Raw genomic sequence first — 27,937 nt, 5'->3', positions numbered from 1 at the left:
TACATGTATATACTGTCTGTGGGTTAGGATGTAACTCTCAGTTACCACTCCAGCACCACACCTGCCTTCCTACAGCTACACTCCCTGCCATGATGATAATGGAAGTTTCTGAAAGTGTAAGCAAGCCCCCAGTTGAATGTTTTCTTCTGTAAGTTGCCTTGGTCATGATGTCTCTTCACAGCAACAGAATGGTAACTAAGACAGGCAATAGGTTAGCTTTTCGGTTGCCCCCTTCCCCATAACCCAGGGCATTTTCTAAGCACACATTAGACTGTGTTTGGGGTTTGATAATAAAATGAAGAAAGCCTCAGCCTGCCTATTGCTGTCTTTTACAGTTTAGTTTGATCAAGGATTCTTACAATCCTTCAAGTTCTTTCCCAAGCTTCCACCAACAGCAACCACCTTTTGTCTTCTTTAGCTGATCCTTTCCAATCACTTCCCTACATCCCCCTAGCACCTCATCTCCACCAACTGTGAGAGATTTGCTTTCCCAATCAGGAACTGATGAACTGACCCAATTGGGACTGGAGTGGGGTCCTTAGAGCCCCTGTTGGCTCCACAGTGTAACGGAAGGAATAACCTTCAAGAAAGAAAGCTCAGCAGGGGAGACTTTACAAACCAAACTTGCATTTCTCCATGAAAAGGAGAAATGTCACAGTCTGTAATTTTGATCAATTATCCACACAGGTACCCTGTCCCCCACAAGAAGGGATCTGAATGTTCAGTGTCCTCCATGAAAGCTGAACCTGATTGGAACTAGTCCCCTCTCACTAGCTGTCACGGCTGATCTGCACTGTTGACTTGACTGCATCTGGAATCAACTAAAGCTCAAGCAGCTGGGCACAGGTACTGGGATTTTCTGGATCAGATTATTTAATGTTTGAAGGCTCACCCTAAATGTGGATCATTTGAAGTCAGAATGGCCACCAAGAATTGGGGCCACACCTTGTATGGCAGCTCACATAAAAGGACATGAAAGAAGGAAGCTATTGCTTTTTGCCTGCTTGTTCTTACTCTTGTTGACAGGTTCATCTATCTGGCAGCTAGGTTGTTCCTTCACTAGTATTAGAACATACTTTTTTAGGATTCCAACATAAACTGAGACATCCAGCCTCATAGACTAACAACTACCAGGTTCCCGGCCTCTCTGTTGGGAGACGGCAAAGTTGGACTAGCTGGACCCAGCTCTAAGCCACTCTAATAAATCCCCCTTTAATATATACAAATTCCTTCTAGCAGCTGTTCCTCTGGAGATCCCTGACTAGTGCACTAAGTCATCATTCCCCCGCTATGCTGGCTCCTGCCCTCACCAACCTTTCCTTTATTCTGTAGCAAACCTATCGAGTCCTTCCAAAGCTACCTTCCATTCTGTTGCTTGCATCCACAAAAACCCTGCTCCTGAACATGCCTGTGAGAGATTCCCCTGCTGTGAACACACACAGTAGAAAAGTCGGCCTGCCCTTGAGCTTTAGGAGCTGACGCCATAGTTCCAGAACAGGCAAAAAGAGCACTACACTTCCTTCAAAGGAGCACATATCCATTCCTAGAAGCAACGTAAGGGGGAAAAGAGTAACAGAGGCAGAGGCAACTACTAACTGCAAAGAGCCAAAATATTTCATCCTTCATGTTTGCTCAGCAACCCATACTTCTTTTCTATTAATGTAAAGCTATTAAAGACTATGCTAAACCAGAAAATGGATTCCAAAAACATGAAAAGTTTCACTTTGCTCTTATAGAATTTAGTTATTTGCTTAACAAATTAGAGAGAAACACCTTCAGTTGCAAAAGTAATATAATTAACAAGATCCTGAAGTCCGTTATTTAGCAAAATTAGGTCTTTACCTGCAGTAGCTAAACATCCCGACAACATAAGCTTTCAAATCAAAGTGGGTGGCAGGTCCTAAAATACGCACTGCAATCTGCCACCTAAAAATAATAGCAAAAGAAAGTATCCCGACTGAGTGAGTGAGTGACATGGGAAATATAGCAACTTCTGTCCCACACTAATTACAGCAAGCAATCTTCCTGCTATCCCTCAGGGTCCCCTCTTCTCAGTAACTTTTTAGAAACCTAAAAAGAGTCTTTTGATTAAGGCCAAAGCCAAGATTTAAGGAACTTAAACCAAAGAGCGTCTTCCTATCTAGCTACTAAGAATTAGGTTATCCTCTAAGCACTGCGATACGGAAAAGGCCAGAACAGTACCCACAAAAGCAAGCTGAGGCTTCAGGCTTACTTTACTAAGAAAGAGGAAACAAACAGTCTTTGTCAAGAACACAGGATCCCACCAGTCATTCTGCTATGGAGATCTTTCTGAGGCAGAATGAAGACCTTCACAGTATGATCTCGAAAGACACCCAGGGTGTGTCACACCTATGATCACAGAGCAGGAGGCAGAAGGATGGAGAAAGTTCAAGGCAAGCTGAGTTATTTATTGAGAATCTGAAACAGGAGACAGGGTACAAACATGGGGCAAGAGACCTTCTGTCTGACTGATACTTTCAAGGCTTCCAAGGAATTGAAAGGACCAAAATATTTCGCCCTTGAATTGTTGAGGGAACTGTTAAGCCAAAGTTAAAGAGACAGTGATGTAATGTGAGCCCTGTGCTGGTGGTTCACATGTTTACTTCATCCTCCAGAGAGGTGACACGAGTTACCACAGTCCGCAGATGCGAGAAGGGAGAGATGTGTTAACTAGCTCCCCAAGACACAGCCTGAACAAAGGGACAGGCTGAGTTCTCTCGCGTATCCACATACTCTGACTTTCTTAACTGGAAGTTGGATGCTCTTAATCCACCTTCTCTGAGTCAGAAGAGACACGTTTACCCATCTACATGCTGTGTCTCCTCAACAAAGGAAAGAGAGCAGACACAGAAAAAGGGGAAAAGAAAAGAAATAAGTGAGATAAAGAGCTTGGGACACATCTGAGTCTGGGTGTCTGGGTAAGACCTGAGGGATGTGTGAGCTGCAAGGAACTTAAGAACTCTGACTCTACCAACCAAAAAAAAACAAAAAAAAAAAAAAACAAAAAAAAAAAAAACAGAACAGAACAAAACTCTGACTCTATAGTGTTAACATGATCCTATCTGCAACTCCTGCTACATATTCACACAGAATCACAGAATCAATGTTAAAGCACTTATTTTATTGGGGGGGGGGGGAGCATGTGTATATTCATGTGTGTCCAAACCTGTGTGGGTACACAGAGAGGCTGGACAATGACATCAGCGGTCTTTCTCCAGCACTCTCCGTTCTTATTTTCTTCTGAGGAAAGGAAGGTCTTTCTTCTCCTTAACCTAGACTATACTCATTCAGCAAGTCTGGCTAGCCAGTAACCCCGGGATCCTCCTGTCTCACCTCCCAAACTTGTTAAGTCACTTTGTGTCTCTGTGGGGGGGAGGGGAGAGGGGGGAAGGAGAGAGGGAGAGAGGGAGAGAGGGAGAGAGGGAGAGAGGGAGAGAGGGAGAGAGGGAGAGGGAAATACAGGTGCCTTCCCAGGCCAGAGGCATCAGATCCCCTGGGAGACAGAATTACAAGAGCACTAGGAGCCGAACTCAAGTCTTCTTCGAAAACAGGAACAGCACAGGCTGAGCCATCTCCTGTGCCTAAACTGTCTTTTTAAAGAAGATGCTGGGGCTCAGTGTTCTACAGGACCGGGCAATGGCCCCCATAGCACTACTGTATCTGTCATTTCTAGCTTATACCCACAGTACGGGGGCGGGGGGGGGGGGAGGAAGGAAGGAAGGAAGGAAAGGAGGGAGGGAGGGAGGGAGGGAGGGAGGACAGATGGATAGATGGATGGATGGATGGATGGATGGATGGATGGATGGATGGATGGATTTTTAGGTTGATCTGCAGAAATGGCTCAGCACATAAAGCACCTGCTCTACAAAGCATGAGGACAAGACCTTACACACAGCAGCCACACCAATTCTGTGTAAGTGTGGCAGCCCATCTGTAATTCTAGCTCTTGGGAAGAAACAGGAAATTCCCACGCAAGCCATCAGTATGCTGTAGGTTCAACTGAGACACCCTGAGTCAAAGAATAAGGTATAGAGCTATCAAAGAAGATTCCCAAACTCAACTTCAGGCTTCTATATGTGTGCACGTGCGTATGCGCGCGCGCGCGCACACACACACACACACACACACAGAAAGAACACAGACACATTACTGAAAAACATATATGGTTGCTGAGGGCACACTTAAAATTTCCTTACTAATGAGACTAGGTGATCAATGAAGATCTCTGATCCACACTCCTACTCTCCAAAGGATATTTTACTTCAAGAATCCTTAACAACCAAAGGAAGGATGCTGTTGATGTCTCTAGAGGCCCTCAATTCACTGGTGAGGGGAAACAACATTTCCACAGGGTCATGTCAGTGGGGATTCAGTTAGTACCTGGTGCTGGGGAAAACCATGGCTGACCATTACACATCTGTTGGTACCTCACCGTAAGTTCATACTACAACCAAATCCAATTTTCTCTCTGCAGATTCGATTCACATCAATAGCCCCATCTATCATTGGCTACTGCTGCTGCTGGCTGCCTGACTTAAAAACATAAAAAACCATTTTTTGAAAGATTACTGTCAACATATAATAGGCAAATTGTAATTTCAGTTCCCTGCATGTGCTTAAAGGAGGGGTGCATACAGCTACAAAATGTACCTGAGCTCTGACATCTTCCACCCTTATCTTCTCCTTTTGTGGAGAACAGAATAAAAATCGAAAGCCAGAAAAATAGCTCAGTGGGGAAAGGCCTTTGCAGCCAAGACCCACGACCTAGGTTCAATTCTTAGGACTCACATAGTAAAAGAAAAAACCAACCGCAGTAAGTTGTCCTCTGACCTCCACACATGCACCATGACACACAGTGCACATGCATGCACACACAGACACATAAACACACATAGATGATAGATAGATAGACAGACAGACAGACAGACAGGTAGGTAGGTAGATGGTAGGTAGGTAGGTAGGTAAGTAGATAGATAGATAGATAGATAGATAGATAGATAGATAGATAGATAGAAGGTAGGTAGGTAGGTAGATAGATAGATAGATCGATAGAAGGTAGGTAGATAGATCAATAGATCGATAGATTAAAAGTGTCACTGCTCAAGAATGACCTTCTGTTACTCCATTCATTACTGGTTCCCAGGATTCCTCCTTTTCTGGGTTGTGGACATAGACTGTAACACGGCTAAGCATAATGACTGTGCACCTCCAGCCTTCAGCAGGCAAAGTTCACACTGAAAGAGAATGACTGTATGATTCAGATCCTTCTGTCAGCACTTTCTGAAGAAGCTGTCACTTAGGAGAACAAGTCCTGAAGGGGTGAGAAACTCAGCAACAAAAGCAGACTTGGTCGCGGTGGAAACAGAGGCTCGCTGCGGCTCATCAGTAAACCCAGTGCCTGGTAGGAATAGGTTACACAGTCCAGGGCTGATAGGGGTTCACCTGTGACTTCATTTCCACTTTTTCTTTTCGACAAGATGATGGTTAGAGGGTAGGTGGGAAAATACTATGGGTAAAACTTGGGGCCTCCCTGCATACGAGCCAAATACTCAAGTGTTGAGCTCTGCCCCTAGCCAGAAAAGAGTATTTCCTATGAATTGATATTTAGTTTAACATGCAACCGCAAAACTAAAAAGAATTAGAGGACATCTGATCCAGAGAGCTCATGGCCATTGTCGTAGCTGGAGACCAATGAGACGCCATTGGCTCTGCGTTTCCCAACAGCTGCCCTATGGGCATTTATGGAGCTGTTCTGTGCCACACTGTACCTGACCAATACCAAAGAACACCAACACTGAACTAAACCTACTGCCATGCCTGCTGACCTGATTTTGATCTTCACAACCCACATGGTGGATGGGGAGAACCAACTCCTGGTAACTGTCTTTTGGCCTCCATAGAAATACCAAAGTAGCTGTATATATGTGTGACACACATGCATGCAATTAAATACACGATTCATGTGGCTTTAAATTTAAAAAGAAGTCGGGCAGTGGTGGTGCATGCCTTTAATCCCAGCACTTGGGAGGCAGAGGCAGACGGATTTCTGAGTTCGAGGCCAGCCTGGTCTACAGAGTGAGCTCCAGGACAGCCAGGGCTGCACAGAGAACCCCTGTCTCGAAAACCCAAAAAACAAAAATTAAAATAAATAAATAAAAAAAAAAATAAATAAATAAATAAAAGAGAGAGGGGAAGGAAGGAAGGAAGGAAGGAAGGAAGGAAGGAAGGCAGGCAGGCAGGCAGACGTGAAACCAGAGATTGTCTAACATCCCCTGAGAGGAAGCAACATCTTGAAGTTGTGATTGTGGGTGCCAGAATAAGCAAGTCTACATACCTATTAACAGAGAGAACCAGGGTACATCTGATTTCCATTCACAGGTAAGTCCACATAGAAGCCATCCAGCTGATATCCAGCCACACTCAAATACTGAATAAAGTCATATTTGCCTTCCAAACAGAAGGTAGCTAAGTCAAGGTGCTATGACCAGCAAACACACTGAGGTTTGTACTTTTGATAGTAAAGGAGAATATGACTACTTTGACTCAGTAACCATCCAGAAGTCATCTGGAAAACATCTGTCATGGAGGGGGCCAAAAATATATTTAATCCATTATGAAGAAAGTCCTAGGCAAAAATGTTTTCAGAGCCAAAGGCCCTTAAAGAAGATAGATACACTGAATGAAAAGGAGGAGCTAAAAGACAGTTTTCCCTAAACAAGCGCTAAACTTCTACAAACCAATACTGAAAAAGACAATTTTTATGTAGCAGTTTAAGAAAACAGCTTCCAAAGGCTCAATTACCATCTGCAATTATAATCAGGCCTAATTTAGAATACCCCACCATGTTGCAGTCTTCATTAAAAATAATACACTTGCATGGAGATGCAATTTGAATTCACAGCTGAATGTTAGCAGGGCACACAAGCACACAGCCCATATACCTCACACCCTGACACTACACCATGATCATGCTTTCACAACACAGGGCCCTAACACTATAGTCTGGGCTTGGAAGGCCCAACTAGCTCATCAGCTCCTTAATGGATGCCTCTCCACAAACTTTACTTAACTTTCAGAGTTAAATTGGAAAGGCGTGTGGATTATTAAGACAGTTTTCCAGAAATACAAATGGATTTTTTAAGCCTGCCATCTTTCACATAGCACACGGCTAATCCTGTATTCCAGCCTCTATTATCTTTACTCTGCATAAAAGGCACAACGCATAATATTTCCAGTGCTGCAAAAAATAGTTTTTCTACCACCCTAAGTAATCAGATTTACCAAGTACCACTTGGCCTCTTTGTAAGCTTCATAATTAGTTAGAATAATGTGTTCCTGCACATTTATAATTCAGCATAAATTTTACATTATAATTCCTTAATATGGTCTCCTGCACTTACCAGGCCTTTGCCTACAGGGCATTAATGCAGACATTGTCTGAAAAAGACTACACAAACTTCCTGCTGTCAGTCAAAGCCATTTAAAATATGACAGAGGAAAAGACAGTGCACAGTGGAGGCTCTGAGAACCACACTGGGCACACCTTTAGCTCAGAGAATTAAGGGAGATGTTTTCAGACCTATCTATCTATACACGGTGACTCCTCACATAGACAAGTCTTCCAAATCTCTCTGCTGTTCAACCCAGGTTCTCCTGCTGAACACAGCCTCTGGCAAGAAAGGGGGTAAAAAGCAGTAAACAGCAAGACTCCCCTATACGCCTATAAAATCAAGCCTTTCTCAGTTGGACAATTAGCTTTATAGAACTAATCAGGGAGAGAGAAATGAAGGCCATCTGGTTCCTGGATTATCTGTAAGAGACTGACACCACCTTCTTGAAGTAAACATCCACAGCAGAGGAGGCAGGAGAAAGCAGGCATGGGCCTTTATAAAACACTACACATCCTCGGGACCACGAACCTGCTCAAACCCTTCACTTCTTCATCCAGAAGCTAGAAGACGAAGTAGATGCCTAGTTGGATGGCTCTCCTTTGATTCCCACCTCATGTCCAATCAGGCTAGTCTTTGGTGAGCATCCTGCCCCATCTAGAAGACTGATTAATTAGTCTCTGTATCTGAGACCCTTGCCAGACAACAGTGCAGTTCATCACAGGGCCTGGCATACGTGGTCCACAAAACCTGAAGAGTGAAAGAGTCACACTAATGTACAGTTGTCCTTCAAATATCAAGCACAGGGTTACAATGAGTGTCAGACAGAACCCAGGGCCCGCTACTCAGTGCTTCTCCCAAGCCTCCAATAGGCCTTTTTCTAGCCCTTGTCTTCCTACCCTATCTACCCCATTCCCAGCTCAGAGCCAACAGCAACAATGTTTCTCAAACCCAAGCAGCAAATCTGCAGCCATGCCTCAGTTCCAAGGAACAGCCACCACTGCCCAAGCAACGGTAGCCAATGACATGGAGTCACATCAGGGCTGTCACATAAAATTGTATATTTTATGTACAACCCAAGGAGAAGGATGAATTGAGGTAAATGAGTACTAGACACCCCTCCTCTTTGCCAAGATGAATAAAACTGCACATGGCCCTTCACTCTACTAGAGGAAGACATGCCTTCTTAATGTACAATGGGCATGTGTCCAAAATGGTGCCCACTATAGTAAGGAGTGTACCCATACCTGTGAAGAGAAAGAGCTTAGTGCAGAATCCTGCTATCCAGAAAAGATAAGGGCACATCTGCACAGAAGAGTAGCCTGAAATGCACCAGATAAAAGAGAAATACTACACACAAGCCAGTGAGATCCAACTTTCCCCCTGTTGGAAGAGAGAGCTACAGTTGTGCACCGGAGAACACTAAAATGGAACATGCCCTGTGTGCTGGAGGCAGCAATGTGAGCCTGTGACTAGCAGTACATAATGCTCAGCAATGACTGTCACCTGTTAATTACTCAGGGTTCTGGGAGCTGCAACCCCCCAGGAGCAATCGGCACATACAAGGTCTAGTTCTGGCTTCTATACATCAGTCTCCTCTGGTGGGGATTACAAGCCCACTGACTACTCCGTTCCTGGGCCACAAACCCAAGCAGGATCCAGCAAAACACAGTGTGCCTGGGATTAAGAAAGTATTAGAATAAAATAATTCAGAAAGTTCTAAAGGGACCTAGGAGCCACTCTCTAAATGCAAGGTGGCCTGTATACCAAAGAACAATGAGGAATTACACCCCATTAAATAAAATAGAATGTTATTAAGCCAGCAGTCATATAGTAAATGGGCAGGCTAAAGCTTCACAGCCATAGATAGCATCAGAAAGCTGCACGGGAGGTGGAAAGGGGTGACGTTAGGCTAGGGAATCCCAGCAGACGCCACCTTCATCAAGTACCCAAAGCTGAACACGTGAGCACATCATGTGCCACCTGACAGAAAGGACCTCAATCAGGATGATGGAAGACGAGCAGCAGACAAGGCAAAACTAAGAGGTGGTCCACACACTAAGTGGTGTGGTATCTACAGATGCATCAAGGATCCCGAGAGCGAGCCTGGGAAAGCGCCACAGATCTGAAGGCGACTGAGAGGTCACAGGGTTCTAAGTACCTTCCCTTTGCTCTGGCATATTTGAATGAGGTCTGAGAACTGTACGGTGCATTTCAATTGTGATCATTTACAGGCTCTCCTTGCTTATTGAAAACCGGAACCCAAGCCTCCAGAGGAAGATAATAAATCTGTATAGGGATGAGCCCAGGTATAGTCGGGTGACACCGTTATTTTATGGTGCTGTTACTGTTGCAACTTTTTCTCTTTAATCGCTGATGGGAAGAGTGCATGCAGAGTCTGAGGGTGGGACACCCTGCCAAGCCTTCGAAACTGGAGGGGAAAAGGTGCTTAAGAGATACTACCACAAGAGACAGAGCAGCCATCCAAAACTCCAAGGTGCTAAGACGCTACAAGTTATTTCCCAGCAAACCAGTATCACGGAAGCTGTTGAGAGCCCAGTGTCTAAAGCATTTGCTATGTAAGCATGAGGACCTGGGTTGGGTACCCCAGAACCCACATAATGTTCACAGTAGCACACATCTGGAATCCTAGTGTTCCCATAGCAAGAAGACAGAGGAGAATTCCCAGAAGCTCATGGGCCATCTAGCCTGGCACTCAGAGAAGAAAACAGAGACCTTGTCTCAATCAAGGTAAAGGCAAGGGTTGAAGCCCCCAAAGCTGTCCTCTGAGACACACACACACACACACACACACACACACACACACACAATGTCTCTTTTTAAGCAGCAGCATCTGTATAGAGCTCACTAAGTAGAAATCAATGGACTAAATTCTTTCCATGTTAAGTTATTTCTTCCTCAATAAAAAATCTCAGGGGAATTAGTATTACTCAAGTAAACTTATATAAAAAACGAAACTCAAAGAGGGAGAAATCAAGACCCAGAAAGTTTTCAGCTACTTACACATGTTGGTGAGTGGCACAGCCAGGAATTGAACCTATCAGTATGACTCCAGAGCCTCCACTAGACCACTAGACCATCCAGGCAAGCCTATACAGCTATACCATCCAGGTACCCCACACAGCTAATCAGAAAGGATGGGGAGACAGAAGGGAGCCAGGCCCACAGGGCACCACAGCCAGGAGTGAGAAGAGACCAGAAGTGTGGAGGGGCTGAAGCAGAAAGGGCTAGCTCCAGATGCCAGTACCTAGGTCCAAGGCATGCCCCTCACCCCCCCGCGCTCTGAAAGCAGGGGGACTACTCAGAGGCCTGCCAGCAGATGTCCCAGTGGAAAGCAAGAGTCAGGGGGAAAGGCAATGAGACTTGGAATGACTGCAGAGAGCAAGGCAATGAGAGCTGTTTTCAGTGAGACTACTTCTCCATGCGACCAGGCTCACAGTGTCTGCTGCTAGTCTGGGACTCTGGCCACCTTACGGTTCTTCTCCTCTTAAGGCGCATACTCAGTATGCTGACAGACTTCCTTTCCTGTGACAAAGACTTGAGATAGCTAAGAAGGGTTTATTTTGGCTCCCAGCTTCAGGCATTCTTCTCCCAGCTCCGGGCTAATTGGCCATATTGCTCTGGGGTCTGGGTTGAGGTGGTAAATACATTTGGCAGGAATACACTACAGAGTCAAGAACATACTTGTTCTCCACATAGCACCCAGGAAGCAATAAAACACAGGAAGGGCCAGGGTCCCAAAATTCACATCAAGAATTTTCCCCAAAGCACCAAGAGCAAGGACCCATCCTTCAGCAGGCTTTGGGAGAAGGCTTGAGGTCCAAACTGCTCCAAATGAAGAAAAAAAGCCACCATTCTGATCTTCCATTACAACACCTTAGTAACCCAAAAGTGGCTGGTGTTTTACTGAGGCTCTGCCGTGTTCAATTTATGTAACTATTTTCCCTTAATAACAAACACTGTCCAGTTCATTCTAATTCCATGGCTTCCCTTCCCATGGAGAATTTCTCTCCCACAGATTAAGTCATTTGTTCTCCCTGCATCTCATCAAAGATTGTGCCTGGCACAGTAATTGGGAGGGATTTAAATAGATAACTTAACCTTGAGAGGATGTTCATTTGACTCAACACAGCCTTTCAATCTTAGAAACACACAAATTCCCGTTCACCTCAGCATGTCTGTCTTTAATTATGACAGCAGTGCCGAGAAATTCATTTTCAAAGAGCTGATTGAGCCACAAGGGAATATTAATACCTAAATATTGAAGCAATGCTGATGCTTTGACGAAAGGGAACCTGGCTTTGCTAGATGAAAAGGCTTCAAAAATGTCCCTGGTCTATGCTAAAACAAACCAACCAACCATGTTTTTAACCTCTCTGCATTAAGTTGGGAAATATAAGGTATTTATTCTCTTAAAAGTGCTTCTCAGCATCATCAAGTGCATCTGCTGTGGTGCTGCTGGGCTAAAGGGTGTCAGCTTCCCGTTTGCATCTGGAGGGAAAGATGTTCTCTGACAGTTAAGCAGAAGGCGCACCACAGTGACCACTGAAGCTGTATCCAAGGCATTTCCCATTGCAGGTGAACCACACGGAGGAATGAAGGGGGCTAGGAGACAAAGCTGACCTGTGCTTTGTCATGGATGGCTGGTTCACAGCAGCAGACTTTCCACCAGATGACTGCAAGTTTAGAATGATAATAATAATAATAATAATAATTCCAGGAACCAGAGAATTTAGAACCTGAGCAGATCGTGGGATCCCATTCCATCCCCGAAGCTGATGTCATCTAAGCTCTTCAGTGATTTACAACCTGACAAGCTCTCTCTCCATTGATTATGCACCATTATGGGACAGTACTGCTCCCCGCTCATTGTAAGAACTCTTAAAGTACTGCACTGAGAAGATATTAATGCACCTTTAATGCAGGAGACGGGAGAGAGAAGGCAGAGGGTCAAAACAGTCAGGAGAAGGCATGAGACCAACCTCCTGTCAAAAGAAGAGGAAACGGAGCCCTGGGCTCACAGGCAGCACACGCCATTATCCAGAACCACCTGGAACTAACACAAAGGGAGTACTTGTGCTTTCCGGTCACACTCGAGTCTTTATACATTCTCCAGAATGATGATTCACAAAGGTGTGGCCACAGCCAGGCATGGTTGCTCCCAACTCTAGGGAGGCAGAGGCAGGAGGATTTCTGTGAGTTCCAGACTAGCCTGGTCTACATAGTGAGTTCCAGGACAGTCAGAAGTAAGATAAGACTTTGTCCAAAAAAAAAAAAAAAAAAGGGGGGGGGGGATAGGGTCAGACAAACTCCTTCAAGGACAGCCTCCTACTGCATGGGTTCTAATAGAGTTTATTAACCAGCTTTTAAACTCAGGAAGGCAGCAAACTCCTCCCACTCCATCTTTCCATCTTTCGGTATGGTCTCAAGTAAAGTGATCAGGGAAAAAAATATCTATTTTTAAATGGTTGGTAGAAAAAATATAAAGAGAAATACTATTTTATGACACATTAAAAGTACATGAAATTCAAATAAAGTTTTATTAGTACAGGACCAGGAGTGTTCAGTGAGGCACTGGCTGTTGCCACGTCAGCACTTCAACTATCCAGTGAGCTGCAGATATGAAGGAAATAGGTGGAGGCCTGGCTGAACTAGACAGCACACAGAGCCAAAGCGTCCACTCTCAGCTCCTCACAGAAAAAGCTCACCAAACCCTTAATTCACTCTCGATGTCCAGAAAAAACATCAAAGTACCCTGAAAACTCCCAAGAAGTAAGTAGTGACTCGTTTGCGTATGATGGCATGGACCCATAGTGCCTACTGCTCAGGAAGCTGAGGCAGAAGGATTTCTCAGGTCTTGAGTTTGAAGGCAGCCAGAGCAGCATAAAAAGATTCCATATCAAAACAGGAAATATAAAAAACATTTGAGTCACTCATGAAAGCAAAAACAAAACAAGCCATTCCTCTCCTGTTAATCTCCCATCTCAGAAAACTTAAGCAGAGTTCAAGCTTTCTGATCCAAAACCAAGATGCTGGCTGCAAATAGATGGAATGAAGAGAGTAAAACAAGAAAGAAGACAAAGAAGGCGCTGTGCTGGCCAGCTTACACACAGGCCTCCGTGTGCTCCACAGGGAGCCTCTGAGAGATCAGGATTCCCACCCCACACATGAAGACCTGGAGTCCAAGAAGGGTAAGTGGTGTTGTAGTAGGCTGCAATCACATCAGTCTTACAGAGTGCCACCACATCATTTCAGGGACCTTATCGGATACTCCTGTAGGATATCAAGATGCCCTCATAAGAAGATGAGCTTACAGGATGACACCAAGTCCTCGTGGAGTCGCAGCCCTACAGAATGTCACTACACCATCCCAGGATCATAGCCCTACATAATGTCACTGAGTCCTCAAAGGGCCATAGCTCTACAGGGTGTCACCAAGGCCTGGCAATGTATCAGTCCTCCAGGATGTCTTCAAAGGTCAACAGGTCTGATGTCCTAAATCTCATAGTGTTAAGTACCACAGGACAGTTGAGATTCCTATTCATAAACAGACATCACTCTTGACATTCAGAAAAAACAGGCAGAGAAAGAATAAATAATGGCAAGAAATAAAAGGAAAGACTGCCTGTCTTTGAAAGCAATGGTGGCTTAACAGAGAAATGCTTGTGTTATTAAATACCATATGCTGCAGTGTTAAGTGCTGAGGAATGCTTAGCGCCTGCTTCCTTAGACAGTTAGCCTCGGCTAACTGTCAACCTGAGTACAGCCAGACCCAGCTAGGCAAACACACTATATAATCTCTTTATTCCCTAGAATGCCTGCTGGATGGAAGCCTGCACACTTGGCCCATGGACACTCTCCCACAAGCTTACCTCCCAGAGCCATTTCTATCCAGCAATAAATCACTTGTAATCTAAGAGACAGTGACAATACATCTACCAATTGATTAGGGTCTTCTAAAATATCTAAGGAAGACTGATGACACAGCCAGCAGTAAGCTGCAGATTTCATTAGTTATTCGGGTTACGAGGAACAGCAAATATGCACGGCACTCAGACTATCCAAGGAGCAATTCCAAGTACCTTTAATGTAGTGATGGGCTAAATTGCTAATTCTCCCATCCCGACCAGGACAGTGTCATAATCACTTTCAATGCACAGATTAGGAAACTGAGCCACAAAGAGAATAAGCTATTTGCTAAGGTCCAGTAGCAAGAAAATCCCACAGGTAACTTGGCTTCAAACCCAACCTGGGTGGCATCAGAATTCATGAGTCTTTCCACATGCCTCACTACCTCTGTATGTTGCCCACCTAGCAGTGATTAGTTACAAGCAGATCGTAGTTGTATGTGACCAAGATTTAATCTGTGCTATTCCTATGCATGCAGGCTCTTAGCTTTCCACTAGCTGGGGATGGGGTGGGAACAAAAATCTACATAAATTGGGAGGAAACAAGAAAAATTTTTTTGCTCTAAACTGCAAAACTATAACTTGCTTTAAAGGAGGAGTGCCTAGTGACGTGGCTTGTCACATAAGCATGGAGACCTGAGTTTCATACCCAGAACTATTTTTTTAAAAAAGTCAAGTGAGAGAACATAGGCTTGTGACGCCTGTGCTGGGGAGGGAGTGCCGTGGGTCCCCAGAGTTTGCTGGCCTCCTGGGTTAGCCTATCCAGCAAGCCAGCTCAAGAAGAAACCCTGCCTTTAAAAAAAGGACATGAACAACTCCGAGGACCAACAGCACCAGTGGTTGATTCGCAGCCTTAGAACACATCTGCAAATGTGCACACACACACACACACACACACACACACACACACAGGAGATGAAAAACAGCCACAATACTTAGTTTTGTCGGGTGCTTCAATTGGACTTTCCTTCAAACCCATAAGTGAGGCAGGAACTGTTTTTTATTTTGTACTTTTTTAAATACCTAAACTATTTGGATTACACAAAATTCAAGTTAGTTTATTCTTTAAGGCAAGGCTCTTCCCAGGTTGAAGGTATTTCATCCTGAAAAGTAATTACATAAACGGAAAAGGTCATGGTCCAGTTAAATTCCTATTTCACCTGCAAAAACCAAGTCCTGAGAACCAAGGTCCTGCTCCCCTGACCTGGACCCAAACCTCTATGGCCAACACAGGTACTTCAGCCCTGCAGTACATAGACCTGATTGCTTTCTTTTTCCCTACCATGCCCATAGAATGGCTTCCTTCTCTGCAGAAAGATAGAGCCTTGCCTTAGATAACTATCCAACTTAGGCCAAAACCCAGAAAATGGTACCAAGACTTAAGATGAAGCTCTTAGTCAGAATTAATGGCAGTCATTTTCAGCAGCAAAAAAGCTTCTTTATTACCAATAGTTCACAAGGCTTAGAACTGAACAGGGGCTTCCCCTGCTCTGTGTATAGGTCAATCCAAGCTGCCTTTACAAGAAAGAAAAGCAATAAAAGCAACTCTGTTATCTCATACAAATAGAGGTTCCAAAAAGGACAAACTTAAAGGCTGAAGGCTACTGTCAAGAGGACAGGTCTTCCCTTGCCTTGAAGTCAGCCCTCCTCATCCACGAGGCTGCCAGGAGTCTGCTACAGCCACTGTGGGGGGCACTTAGAGCAGAGGAGACCTCAGCTTCTCAGGACAAGTATCACACATTCAATGGTGAACCAATCGTAAAGAAGGAATCTAAATAACCAAGCACGTCCAAAGCACAAGGGAAGTCTGACTCCTCCCCCAGGTAAAAGGCTTCAAAGAGGAAGGCAGACTTCTATGCCGAACTGAGGCTTTGTGAGGAAGAAGGACGATGGAAGAGATGCTGCTTCAGAACCAAAACTCATCCTCACAAGGGCTTCTGACCAGGGCAAGACAGACCACTAGGGCAGGGTGGCCACACATGGAGCAAACCTGGCCCAAAGGCCATGGACGACTCCATCCTTCATATCACTAGCAAGCTTTAAAAGCTGCAGCTAATCAAGGGAACCGTCGGCCCTTCCCGTTCTACGGAAATATAAGTATGATTTCACAGCACTGGCTCAGATCCCTGCTAGGCAAGAACCAACTCACGCCAGACCAAGCTGGCCCTGGGCGTGAGGCAAGCTGTATCCAGCTTTCGGCAGTCAGGCCACTCCCTGCTGCTCTCATGCCTTGGTCCTACAGCTTCTTGGGCCAGATGGCATTTATTTGGTTTATAACTCCAATATCTGCCTTTTATAGACAACTGATGGAGAAAACAGGTCATCTAACTGCCAAAGCTCGGCAATATAACTGCTGCCTCCATATCTCCACCAAGAAAAAACTTACTTCCAAGGAGAAGCAGGAGAGAAGAAACAGGCTAAATCAGACTCCAGCCACATCCTGGGCCTTTGCTCAGACCCCTCCTTAAAAAGAACAATAATAAATAAAGCAATGTAAAGTTCAAAGAGTGAATAGAACTGCCTCCTTTTGAGGAAGAAAAACCCCATGATATGACAGCAGCAGAGATGCGGCTCTGGGGTCCATGTCTGTGACAATCTGGCTAGTGTGAAGTCTGAGACATTTCAGTGTTAACAAGTCCTAGGAACACAGCAGGATCAGACTTAGGGTGCCCAGTGGTAGAATACTGGAAATGGTATTCCTAAGTCTTTAAAGGATGCACATGCCGAGTGAGAACTCCTGATTACACCCTATAGAAAGCCCACAGCCAAGGCCACTGAACAGGCAGCTGATACTATCCAGCTGTGCTACAGCTGTAATGTGGAGGGTGCAGAGCAAGGAATATCCATTTGAAACACCTGGAATTAGATTAAGTTGATCTGTATGGGGTGTCCTGATCACATTGGGCTCCTAAGTGGTCACTTGCCAAGGGTTTCTCCTTTTTCTCTTGCCAAAGACTCCTGCTTCCTAAGAAAACACCAGACTGTAGGCTGAGAGCAGAGGAAGAGGTCCTGTTTTAGTCACACAGAGACAAAATCCAGGACCAAGTCACGGAGAGGAAATCAGGTATCTAGCCTGAGTAAACGTCTTACTCTTTACAAATAGGAAACTATGTCTATTGTGGAAGCTCTAGGACAGTGGCTCTCAACCTTACTAACAATGTGACTCTTTAATACAGCTCCACATGACCCCCATCCATAAAATTAGTTTATTGCTACTTCATAGCTGCTATTTTGCTACTGTCATGAATCGTAATATAAATATCTGATATGCGGGATATGTAATATGTGATCCCCAACGGAGTCACGGCTTACAGGTTGGGAACCATTGTTCTAAGTGCTCAGGGGAGAGGATAGCCACCTTCTCTCTTCTAACATCACAGAAGCTTTCAAAACAGCAGAGTCAGCATGACATCGGGCTGTGGAGGTGGCTCAGTCTGGTCAGGTGCTACTACCTAAGCTTAGGGATAAAACTTGTACCCCAGCTTCCCATTTAAAAAAGCCAGCTATGCTGACCAATGCCTATAACGCTCACCTAATAAGAAGGGCATACCATTGGTTTACTAGAGTTTATTGGCTGACCAGCGCACCCTCAGCTGATGAGCACCATGTTCAGTGAAAAGACCCGTCTCAGCAAATAACAGTAACAACAGAGAAAAACAATGGCATCAAGTTCTCGCCTCCAAATGCACACACACACAAATGTACACAGGTTTGCGTGCACCCACATAAACAGACACATACACACACGAAACTAAATCATATTAAAACTAAATTATATTGACACATGGTTTAAGAATCTGGATCCAGCCATTCCTGAACCCATAACACACTCATTCCACTCTGACAGTAAGTCCTACCTGCTTTGAGCAATGGGATGTCATGTTCTCACCCTTCCAACTCAAAATCCAATGCACCACTGTCTTAACTTTGAAATCAAGAATATTTAAATGATAATAGGAAGGAGATTATAAGTCCAAACCTAGCTGAGGAACTAAGGACAGCTGAGAGCTACTAGAGAGGGAAGAATCAATCTTCCTTAAGGGTATGGTCCTGGATAGGTTGCCCATGCAACACCTATGCATATTCTGGAAGCACCAAAGACTTCAGTGGGCTAAAGAAACAGGACATGAAGTTGTGGGGTGGTGTTGTGGGAAAGAGTCTAGGAGCTGGAGGGGGAAGCAGGGAATAGATATGATGTGTATAAGCATATATACTCCATCTGTGTTATGAATGTCTCAAAACTAAATTTTAAAAAGTAACTAAATGGAAAACAGAGGTACCTCTGATAATAAAGCCAGAAAACTGGTACCCTATGCAAAAATTCTGAGGACACATCTTGATACTACACACGCCAAGGCTGACAACTCAGAGGCTCTTCCCAGAAAGCCCATCAGTCTAATTTCCATGCCCCGACTTGTACACGAACCCCATGGGCATGTTTAGCTAAAGTGGTCAGGGAATGATGGGCATGGCCGGAGTCAGAACCCAAGAGTGGAGCAACCAGAGAAGATCCAAATGTGGCAACAGTACTCCAACACGGCCCCTCTGATCATCACCTCTTCTTGATTTCCCAGCTTCATTGAGGTATAGCTGACAAATGACATTGCGTGAATTTAAGGTGTGAAACATAAACATCAGATCCATGTAAACATTAAGAAATGATTACCACTATTTACTAAACACATCCATCACCTCACAGATCTGCTGCACGTAAATGCATGTGAACTGGTAAGTTGAGCCCACCTAGCAAACATCAAGTTCAAAGTGTAGAACCGGTAACTACCATTTCCACACTGTATGCTGGGTGTCCAGAACTCAACCATGCTATACATGGGAGGTCTCTACAGCATCTACCCAGCCCACCTTGCATTCAGCCGCTAATACGTCCTGGTCTCCTCCCTGAGTCCACATCTACATGCAGTTTTTCTCTTCCACTGCGTAACATAACATAACAACCCTACCTCCCTATCTTAGTTTGGGTTTTACTGCTGGGAAGAGACACCATGACCAAGGCAACTCTTATAAAGGACAACATTTAATTGGGGCTGACTTAAAGGTTCAGCGGTTCAGTCCATTATCATCAAGGTGGGAGCATGGCAGCATCCAGGCTAAAGGAGCTGAGAGTTCTACATCATCATCTGAAGGCAGTTAGGAGAAGACTGACTTCCAAGCAGTTAGGAAGAAGGTCCTTCAAAGGCCACCCCCACAGTGATACACTTCCTCCAACAAGGCCACGCCTACTACAATGAGGCCACACCTCCAAATAGTGCCACTCCCCGGGCCAAGCATATTCAAACCATCACACTCCCTTCATGTGTACCCACCAACATAATCCTTACAATATCCTTAAGTCCCCCATCAGCTGACTTATTTATTGGAAAGAGAATTAATTCATAGAGGGACAGTGACCTAACTAAGACCAGAGACAGTAGAGAACAGACCTTTCAAGAAGAGAATGTTCATGTAGTTGAGATCCTCTTAATTGCAAAGATGTTTGGCTTTGAGAGGTGACGCTTTCACCCTGTAACCACAGAACACTAAGTGCTACCCACCCACAGTGCCCAAGCCTCATATGTGTCCAAAGGGTGACTGACACTTTTCCCTCAGCCTGAGAAAGAATCCAGTTCATGCCCAATTCCTGAACCTACACCATGTTGTCATTGAGTTTCTAGTCGTCTGTTGTGTGGCAAAAGAATATAGCAGAAGGTTGCAAGCCACCAGGAAAATGTCAGGCACAGAGGCGGGACTCCCTGTCCAGGCACAGAGATGGGACTCCCTGTCCAGGCAGAGGCAGACTCCCTGTCCTAGTCAGGAAATGTGTCTATGAAGGACCTAGCACCTTCTCATCGCCAAGCAAGAGCCAGAATGAAACACAGACCAGTAAGTGGCATGACTTACAAGCCACAGCCCGTGTTAAAGGCACTTCAGTGTTTTCTCAGCATTTACCAACTGAATGAGAAAACAGAGATCTGGAAATAAATCCTATACAAGGACAAGAGTCAGTAAAGGGAGGTACCTGAGGTGTGGCATTTGCTTGGTCAGACTATGGCAGAATCTAAAGGGGGTCTGTGAGTGCAGATGTCCCTGTACCAGCTCCATACTCAGCCCAGGAACAAAGTCCTCCACCCACCCCTTCCCTAAGACTGGAGCTCTATCTTCAAAATGTCACGAGAAATAAATCAGGCAATGCATATCATACTAAGCTCCACTTGAATGTACAAGGTTTATAAGAAAGAAACATCTGGCGGGGCAGTGGTGGCACATGCCTATAATCCTAGCACTTGGGAGGCAGATGCAGGGGGATTTCTGAGTTCGAGGCCAGCCTGGTCTACAGAGTGAGCTCCAGGACAGCCAGGACTACACAGAGAAATCCTATCTCGAAAAACAGAAAGAAAGAAAGAAAGAAAGAAAGAAAGAAAGAAAGAAAGAAAGAAGGGAGGGAGGGAGGGAGGGAGGGAGGGAGGGAGGGAGGGAGGGAGGGAGGGAGGGAGGGAGGGAGGGAGGGAGGGAGATAGATAGATCTGCAGTAAAATAGACTTGATCACTATGTTAAATGAAGTAAGCCAGTCTCAGAAAGACAAATTTTATGATCTTTCTACATATCCTCTGATAAGTGGAACAGAGATACACACACATGCACGCACACACACACACACACACAACAAATTTAAAAAGGATTGAAAGGATGACTTAGCTGCTTAAGAGCACTTGTCATTCTTGCAGAGGACTGGGATTTGATTCTCAGCACCATAAACTCTAGTTCCAGGACATCTTATGTTCCCCTCTGACCTCCAGAAGCCCCAGGCACTACAGGAGACACATAAATACATGAAGGCCAAACACTCATGCACACACACATATCAAAAGAATTAATGTAGCAAATACAATAATTGAATAAATATATTTTAAAACCTAGAAATAACGATGAGCACGCTGCTGAGTGAGAAGAGTTCTGGGAGAACATGTGCAAAATGTGCCACAGGGACTGGACTACTGCACACAGGGACTGGACTACTGCACACAGGGACTGGACTACTGCACACAGGGACTGGACTACTGCACACAGGGACTGGACTACTACAGCACACAGGGACTGGACTACTGCACACAGGGACTGGACTACTGCACACAGGGGCTCTGGTGCCTACTTTTATTATGCGAGTTGTTCTCATACAAGAAAGTAGCCCCAGTAGGAAGCTTGAAAATACTGAGTGATGTTAAGGATTGAACTTTGTCCTCCCTGTAAAAGACATGTAAACTCTGTTACCCCAACATCTCAGAATGACACAATGACAAGGCGATTGTGAATACAACTGCTCAAGAAAAAGAGGCCCTGGAATGGGCTGGGCCCTGCTAAGGGTTAAATACAAACTGCTTCCATGGGCTGTGTTCTGAACTCTTGGTCTCTAGCACAGGGCACTGTTTTGGAAGGTTGTGGAAACTTTAAGAGAGGAAAATTACTAAAATAACTAAAGAGAGGAAACTAAAGAGAGGAAACAGGCCAGTGAGGAAGAGCGGTTAATGCAGTGAATCAGAGAGACCATTGTCCCTGGTCTCTCTACTTCCTGGTCAGCCATGAGAGAGTAACTCTCCTCCTCTGTCTGTGATAATGCCCTGCTCAAGTGAAGGATGACGACAGTCGACTGAGCCACCCATAATCATGAGTCCAGATAAACCTCTGTCCAGCCTGTCTGTGCTGGGTGTGTTGGTCACAGTGACATGGAGAGATGAGGAAGATGTACCCTTAACTCATCTACAGTGATGAGTGGCACCAAGTCCTCATCCTGACAATGAGAGACCAACTGCGAAGAGTGCCTCAAAGAGATACAGACAAAAACAAGCATGCCAAGAGCAGGTGGTGTTCTGAGAGGGTGTGTACAATGGCATGCCACAGGCACAGCCTCCAAAACAGAGACAGTCAGATGTAGTGAGATTTATGATGAACTTGGGATATTCATTACTTTTTAAATAAATGGCAATTGAAACTTTACACAATTCTGTATTTTTACTGTAGACCAGCTTTCAAATTCCTGAATATGTAACAAACTGCTCTCATAGGCACAGGCAGTGACCCATGAAATCGGCAAAGAGCAGAAGGAAAGCTCAAAGCATGCTCTGCAATTCCAATACCTCCGGGTCCTAGAACATGACCTTAAAACCCAGCCCCTGTGCAGACCAGGGCTTGACCATGTCCACTATCCCTCCATAGCAGACCGACATTGTTTGCTGTCTTCCTAGCTGTGGCATGGTATTCCAACCTAGCCTCATGTAGAAGCAGAACACAGCAGCTGCGTGACAGTGACAGACAGTGCTCAATTAATTAAACCAGTTTTACTGCAGCTGAAACCATGGGCCTACTTTCTCCCTCATTCCATAAAGCGTGCGTGGCAGTTGGAGTTTTTTTACCAATATGGGAGTAATTTGAAATCAATTTCCCTGTCTTGGATGAACAAGGGACTGTTTAGTGTGACCCACAGAGAAAATTAGAAGCCTGTTTTTGCACAAGGCAGCTTGTGTTTACCTGGCTTCAGAAGAATGGGCTATGTGACTGGTGGGGTCCCCTGAGGAAGTGGGTCTTATGCTGCTAAGGACCGTGTTCCCAACTGTTTCTGGGGCATCTGAGCTTCTTTCTAACTATAAAGTGGGGGGTCCTCTAGCACATGCTCAGTGAGCAATGACCATGAGCTAGGCACCCTGGAGACCCAAGTGAGTCTTTTGGCAGGCACAGTCTGACCACAGGCTGGAAAGTGACTTCAAAAACAGCCTACAAGACTCCAGCACCACAAATCAGTAAGCGGCATCACAAAGCCAGGACAGCCTCCCATTCTACCACTATTTCCTAGTGATCTGGGCCTTGTTCTCATGCGTGAGCAAGAGAGGGCACACGGGGCTGGTGAGATGGCTCAGTGGGTAAGAGCACCCGACTGCTCTTCCGAAGGTCCGAAGTTCAAATCCCAGCAACCACATGGTGGCTCACAACCATCCGTAACGAGATCTGACTCCCTCTTCTGGAGTGTCTGAAGACAGCTCAGTGTACTTATATACAATAAAAATAAATAAATCTTTAAAAAAAAAAAAAAAAGAGAGGGCACACACATGTGTGCACATGTGGATGTCTACCTTGTTGTCTGAGACAGTCATTCACTAACCTGCGACTCACCAAGAAGGCTGGCTGGCTGGCTGGCTGGCAAGTGAGCCCCAGGGATCTGCCTGTCTCTGCCTCCACAGCCATGGGATTATGGGTCATGGCAGCCTGGTCATAATGGTTGAGTAACAAGCACTTCATGTGCTAAGCCACCTCCAGACAATCTCTAAGAGGAGGACAGACCTGATAATGAGGCATCTGCTCCACACCACCACAGGCTTGCCTTCCCTGCTTTAAATGTTCAACGTCAGCTGATGTTGCAGAATATTTGATCCCCAAGATTGTATTACCTACTGAAAAAAATAAGTGTTTCTAGTTGTGGTGTGGCACAGCCCTCTAGATGGAATACAGTCACATCCTTAGTACCTATCTTTAATCCCAAACAATTAAAGTAAAGTTAGTTTGTAGAAGGAAGCACCATGTTTGGAAGTGATGTCTAATTGAGTGGCAGACAAAGTGATGAATCAGAGAAAGATTTGACAAGATAGGATATGACCAACTCTCAAGAGGAGAGGAAAGGAAAACTACTTAAAGGGCAGTGCAGAAAGAGAAGCGGAGGCAGTTTTACTGGGACAGTTGTACAGAGACAGTTTGCAGAGAACAAGCTAGACATAGGTAAAGACAGAACAAGCCAGAGTATGAAGAAGCCAGGAGATTGAAACATATTGCCAAGTTAGTATGAGGCCAAGCAGAGCATTTCAGAAGAACAGAAAAGAGTCAGATTGAATCAGTCAGCTTGGAAAAAGAGCTTAAACCAGAACCACTAAAATGAACCAGCCAGCCAGAGCTCAGAAAGAACAAAAAAAGGTAAGCTTATTCAGCAGTAAGTCTCACAGGCTGAAAATCTTCTAGGCCTAGATAAGATTGTACAGAGGCCAGAAGCTTTCAGGACTAGACCTACGTCAGAGACAGTAAGCCTTGGAAATGACAATTACATCAGGCAAACAAAAGGTACTTTTACAAACTGACTTCAGAGAGACCCATTTAAAGAAGATGGCAACCCTACATGCCAAAGTCCTGCCTCCAATCACTCCCAGTTTCCCTTATCCCTCACTTCTCCCTGACACTTAGCTCCATCCTCCAGGTATTATCCTTTGGTTTTTGTCACCTTTTTCCTAGGTGTTAAAACCCACACCACAGGAAGAACACATACACTTTCATGCCACGGTTTCTCTGACTTCCCTGACTGTTATGGATAAATCAGCTCATAGAAGAAGATTGCATGGATCAGAAGTCTGAATTGATTAGCAATGATCCTTTTTAAGGCTTTTGATTCTTACAGTATCCAGTACAATTTTAACCATGAAATGGGTTCTACTACCAAATACAGTATTAAAGACAACTACTATTTGGAATTTAAAAAAACAAACAAACAAACAAACAAACAAAAACCACAGCATCATCAAACTACAGTAAGAATATTAAGTCAATAGTCAGTGCCTAGCTCAGGCTTGCAGATATCCTCAATTAGTAGTGTTTGCGTACCATGGAGGAAGTCCTTGGGCAGATCCCCTTTATCACATAAAGTGGGCGTGGTGGTGCACTCTTGTAATCCCAGCATGAGAAAGGAAGAAACAGAAGAATCAGAAGTTTAATATGATCCTTAGGTACACAGCCAGTTTGTGGCCACAACTCACGTATAGTATCAGCCTGTCCAAATTACCAATGACGAATCCTTTGAATTGCCCTAAACATGCAGTCCATTTTCTGTAATAACATCCTGAATGTTGTTGTAATTGCCTCCTGCTGAGCTTGATTGAAATCCGAGTTTTCCTGTTTGTGACTGGAGATTATACTCATTATGCTTTGGAGACCCAGAAGAAGACGACAAGCAGAAGATTCTGCAGTGTGTCCGTTTGTCTCCAGGTGTGCTTCCTTCTATTGTAGTAATGAGACCGCTACAGCCATCAGGAACACAAATGCATGTGTTTGCTGTGGTGAAGAATGCGAAGAGTGGAGCACTGAGAGGCTCCACCACACAGCAGAGCGCTGCTAATTTTGAGCGTGTAGGTTGCCTGGCTGAGGCCAATATTATTAGAAAGTCTAGAGACACAAAGCTAGTAACTTGTGTCATGACAGTTGTGTCCCCCAAAACATCCTGTGGCCTAAGTGTCAGTGGCTCATCATCTGACCTCAAATAACTGCAAACTGAATTGAGTTGAGATGACCTGCAGCCAAGATGATTGGTATTCTTATAAAATGTGGAAATGTGGGGGACACACGCACAGCCATGAAGGCAAACATGGAGATAGTTCTGCCAGCAAAGGTGGCCTATAATGTCCTAGAAGCTAAGACAAGAATTCCACAGAAGCAACCAGCCCCACCCATCCCTTGATCTCAGAAGAGTGAGAGAATACATTTTTTTTTTTTTTTTTGGTTTTTTTCGAGACAGGGTTTCTCTGTGTAGCCCTGGCTGTCCTGGAACTCACTCTGTAGACCAGGCTGGCCTCGAACTCAGAGGTCCGCCTGCCTCAGCCTCCCGAGTGCTGGGATTAAAGGCGTGCACTACCACGCCCGGCAAGAGAATACATTTTGTTTAATCAAGATAATACATTTGTATTGTTTCAGAACAGTGAGATAACGTTTGTTGTTTCTGCCACACCAGAATGATGTACTGCTATGAAGGCCCTGGCTTCACACTAATCCACCAAAGAAGTACACACTGTTGCCTACGTCTTCACTATATATGATTGTCACACCTAACTTCCTGGGCAACAGTCTTGTGACCCTGAGACTTAGACGCAGGCCTCGAACTCACAGAGATCCACCTGCCTCTGCTGGGGTACTGGAATTAAAGATGAGCACTACTCATGCCTGGCCCCCCCAAAAAAAAAAAAATCAATTTTTTTTTTCATTTTTTTCAAGACAGGGTTTCTCTGTGTAGCCCTGGCTGTCCTGGAACTCACTCGTAGACCAGGCTGGTCTCGAACTCAGAAATCCGCCTGCCTCTGCCTCCCAAGTGCTAGGATTAAAGGCGTGCGCCACCACTGCCCGGCAAAAAAAAAATCAATTTTAAAGTGCACATTTTCCAACTTTTTTTTAACATAACATTTTTATTTTTTTATAACATTTGTATTGATTCTCAGGAAATTCATATCATACTTCCCAGTCCTCCCATCTCAGAATCCATTCCCCATTACTAAAACCAATTACTAACTGTGAACAATCACATTTTTCTCTAAAATTAACTGTCTTCCTGCCCAGAGGTGTTTGTTTTGTTTTGTTTTGTTTCTCCAGAACAGGGCACAGGTAAAGAAAATGAGGACTGCATAGCTTACTTTTTTACAGTGTCCTTGGGGGCTGAAGAGAGAACTGGGCAGTTAAGAGCCTCTGCTCCTGCAGAGGACCCAGAATAGGTTCCCAGCAGCCATGTGGCAGCTCAGAACCATCTGCCACTGCAGTTCCAGGGGAATCTCTGATGCCCTCTTCTGGCCTCCTCAGCCACTGCATGAACATGATACACATAGACAAGCACATAAAAATAAATCTCTAAGGAAAACAAATAGGTAAAATAAAGATATTTTCCATGACTTCATTAAAAATACAGTGATGCTAATGTTTTATCAGTGGTTTCTTCAAGCTTTATTCGTTGAGAAGAAAACATAAAGAAATCCTGCATAAAAGTTATCTAAGTTTTGACTGTGATGTAAATGGTAATAAATTTCTTATCAATTATACAAACCAGTTACACAAAGCCGTAAAACTAAGACTCTATAAAGCTGTAAAACTGTACAGAAATGTTCATTTCAGCCATGGTCAATCCTCCCCACCCCTATAAAATAAACAAATGTAATTAAAAAACAAACCAAACTTGTAAATGTTGGAGTATACCTTTAATCTTTGCTTGCTACTCAGAAGGCAAAAGCAAACAGATCTCTATGAGCTCAAAGCCAGCATGGTCTACTTAACTAGTTCCAGGCCAGCCAGGGCTACATATTAAGACCCTGTTTGGGGGTGAGGATAGGGTGAGAGAAGAAAAGAGAATGAGAGAAAGGGAGTGTGTGAGAAAAAAGAAAGAGAGCTAGAGAGAGGGTATGTGTGTGTGTGTCTACTATCATCTCCTCAGGTAACCAAAGAATTTCTCCTTTGCCCAAGTTCTAGCATCCAGTTTCTTCCTTAGAATCAGGAAACTGTTGCCATACATTGATCTCAATGTCCAAACTTGGGGAATAAATGCATCGCTATAAAAAACAGTAATGGGAAATCCCACCGTAACATGTCTAGGTATCTTCTTTGCACAGCTCCTTATGATCAGCTTTCTCCTTTTGCAGAAGTGGGAGTTATGAATCTCTTTAAAGGACTCTGGTGCCCATCAAGGAAACAAACTCCTCACTAGCAGGTGACTCCAGCAAGCACAGCACAAAAGCAACCGGGAGTCTTGGTGTGTCTGTCTATGAAGGAGATGTTACTGTTGCACTCGGTATGCAGGTGCATGCAGCAGATCCAGATGCAAA

General features: G+C 44.6%; 1 protein-coding gene and 1 long non-coding RNA gene across 3 annotated transcripts in view; both read right to left on the bottom strand.

Annotated features, from left to right (window-relative positions):
* Ptprg (protein tyrosine phosphatase, receptor type, G) overlaps positions 1 to 27,937 on the bottom strand; it is a 688,602-nt gene that overhangs the window by 634,987 nt on the left and 25,678 nt on the right. The gene's annotated exons all lie outside the window — the stretch shown is intronic.
* Gm52128 overlaps positions 1 to 27,937 on the bottom strand; it is a 36,439-nt gene that overhangs the window by 2,482 nt on the left and 6,020 nt on the right. Inside the window, exon 2 of the long non-coding RNA XR_003951168.1 lies at positions 1 to 27,937. This exon is cut by the window's left edge and continues 2,482 nt beyond it. This is a non-coding gene — a long non-coding RNA (predicted gene, 52128).

Source organism: Mus musculus, chromosome 14 (genome assembly GCF_000001635.26).
Source record: "Mus musculus strain C57BL/6J chromosome 14, GRCm38.p6 C57BL/6J".
NCBI classification, from domain to species: domain Eukaryota; kingdom Metazoa; phylum Chordata; class Mammalia; order Rodentia; family Muridae; genus Mus; species Mus musculus.
The sequence above is the reverse complement of the archived record's forward strand: the minus strand, read 5'-3'. Positions and strand labels throughout refer to the sequence as shown.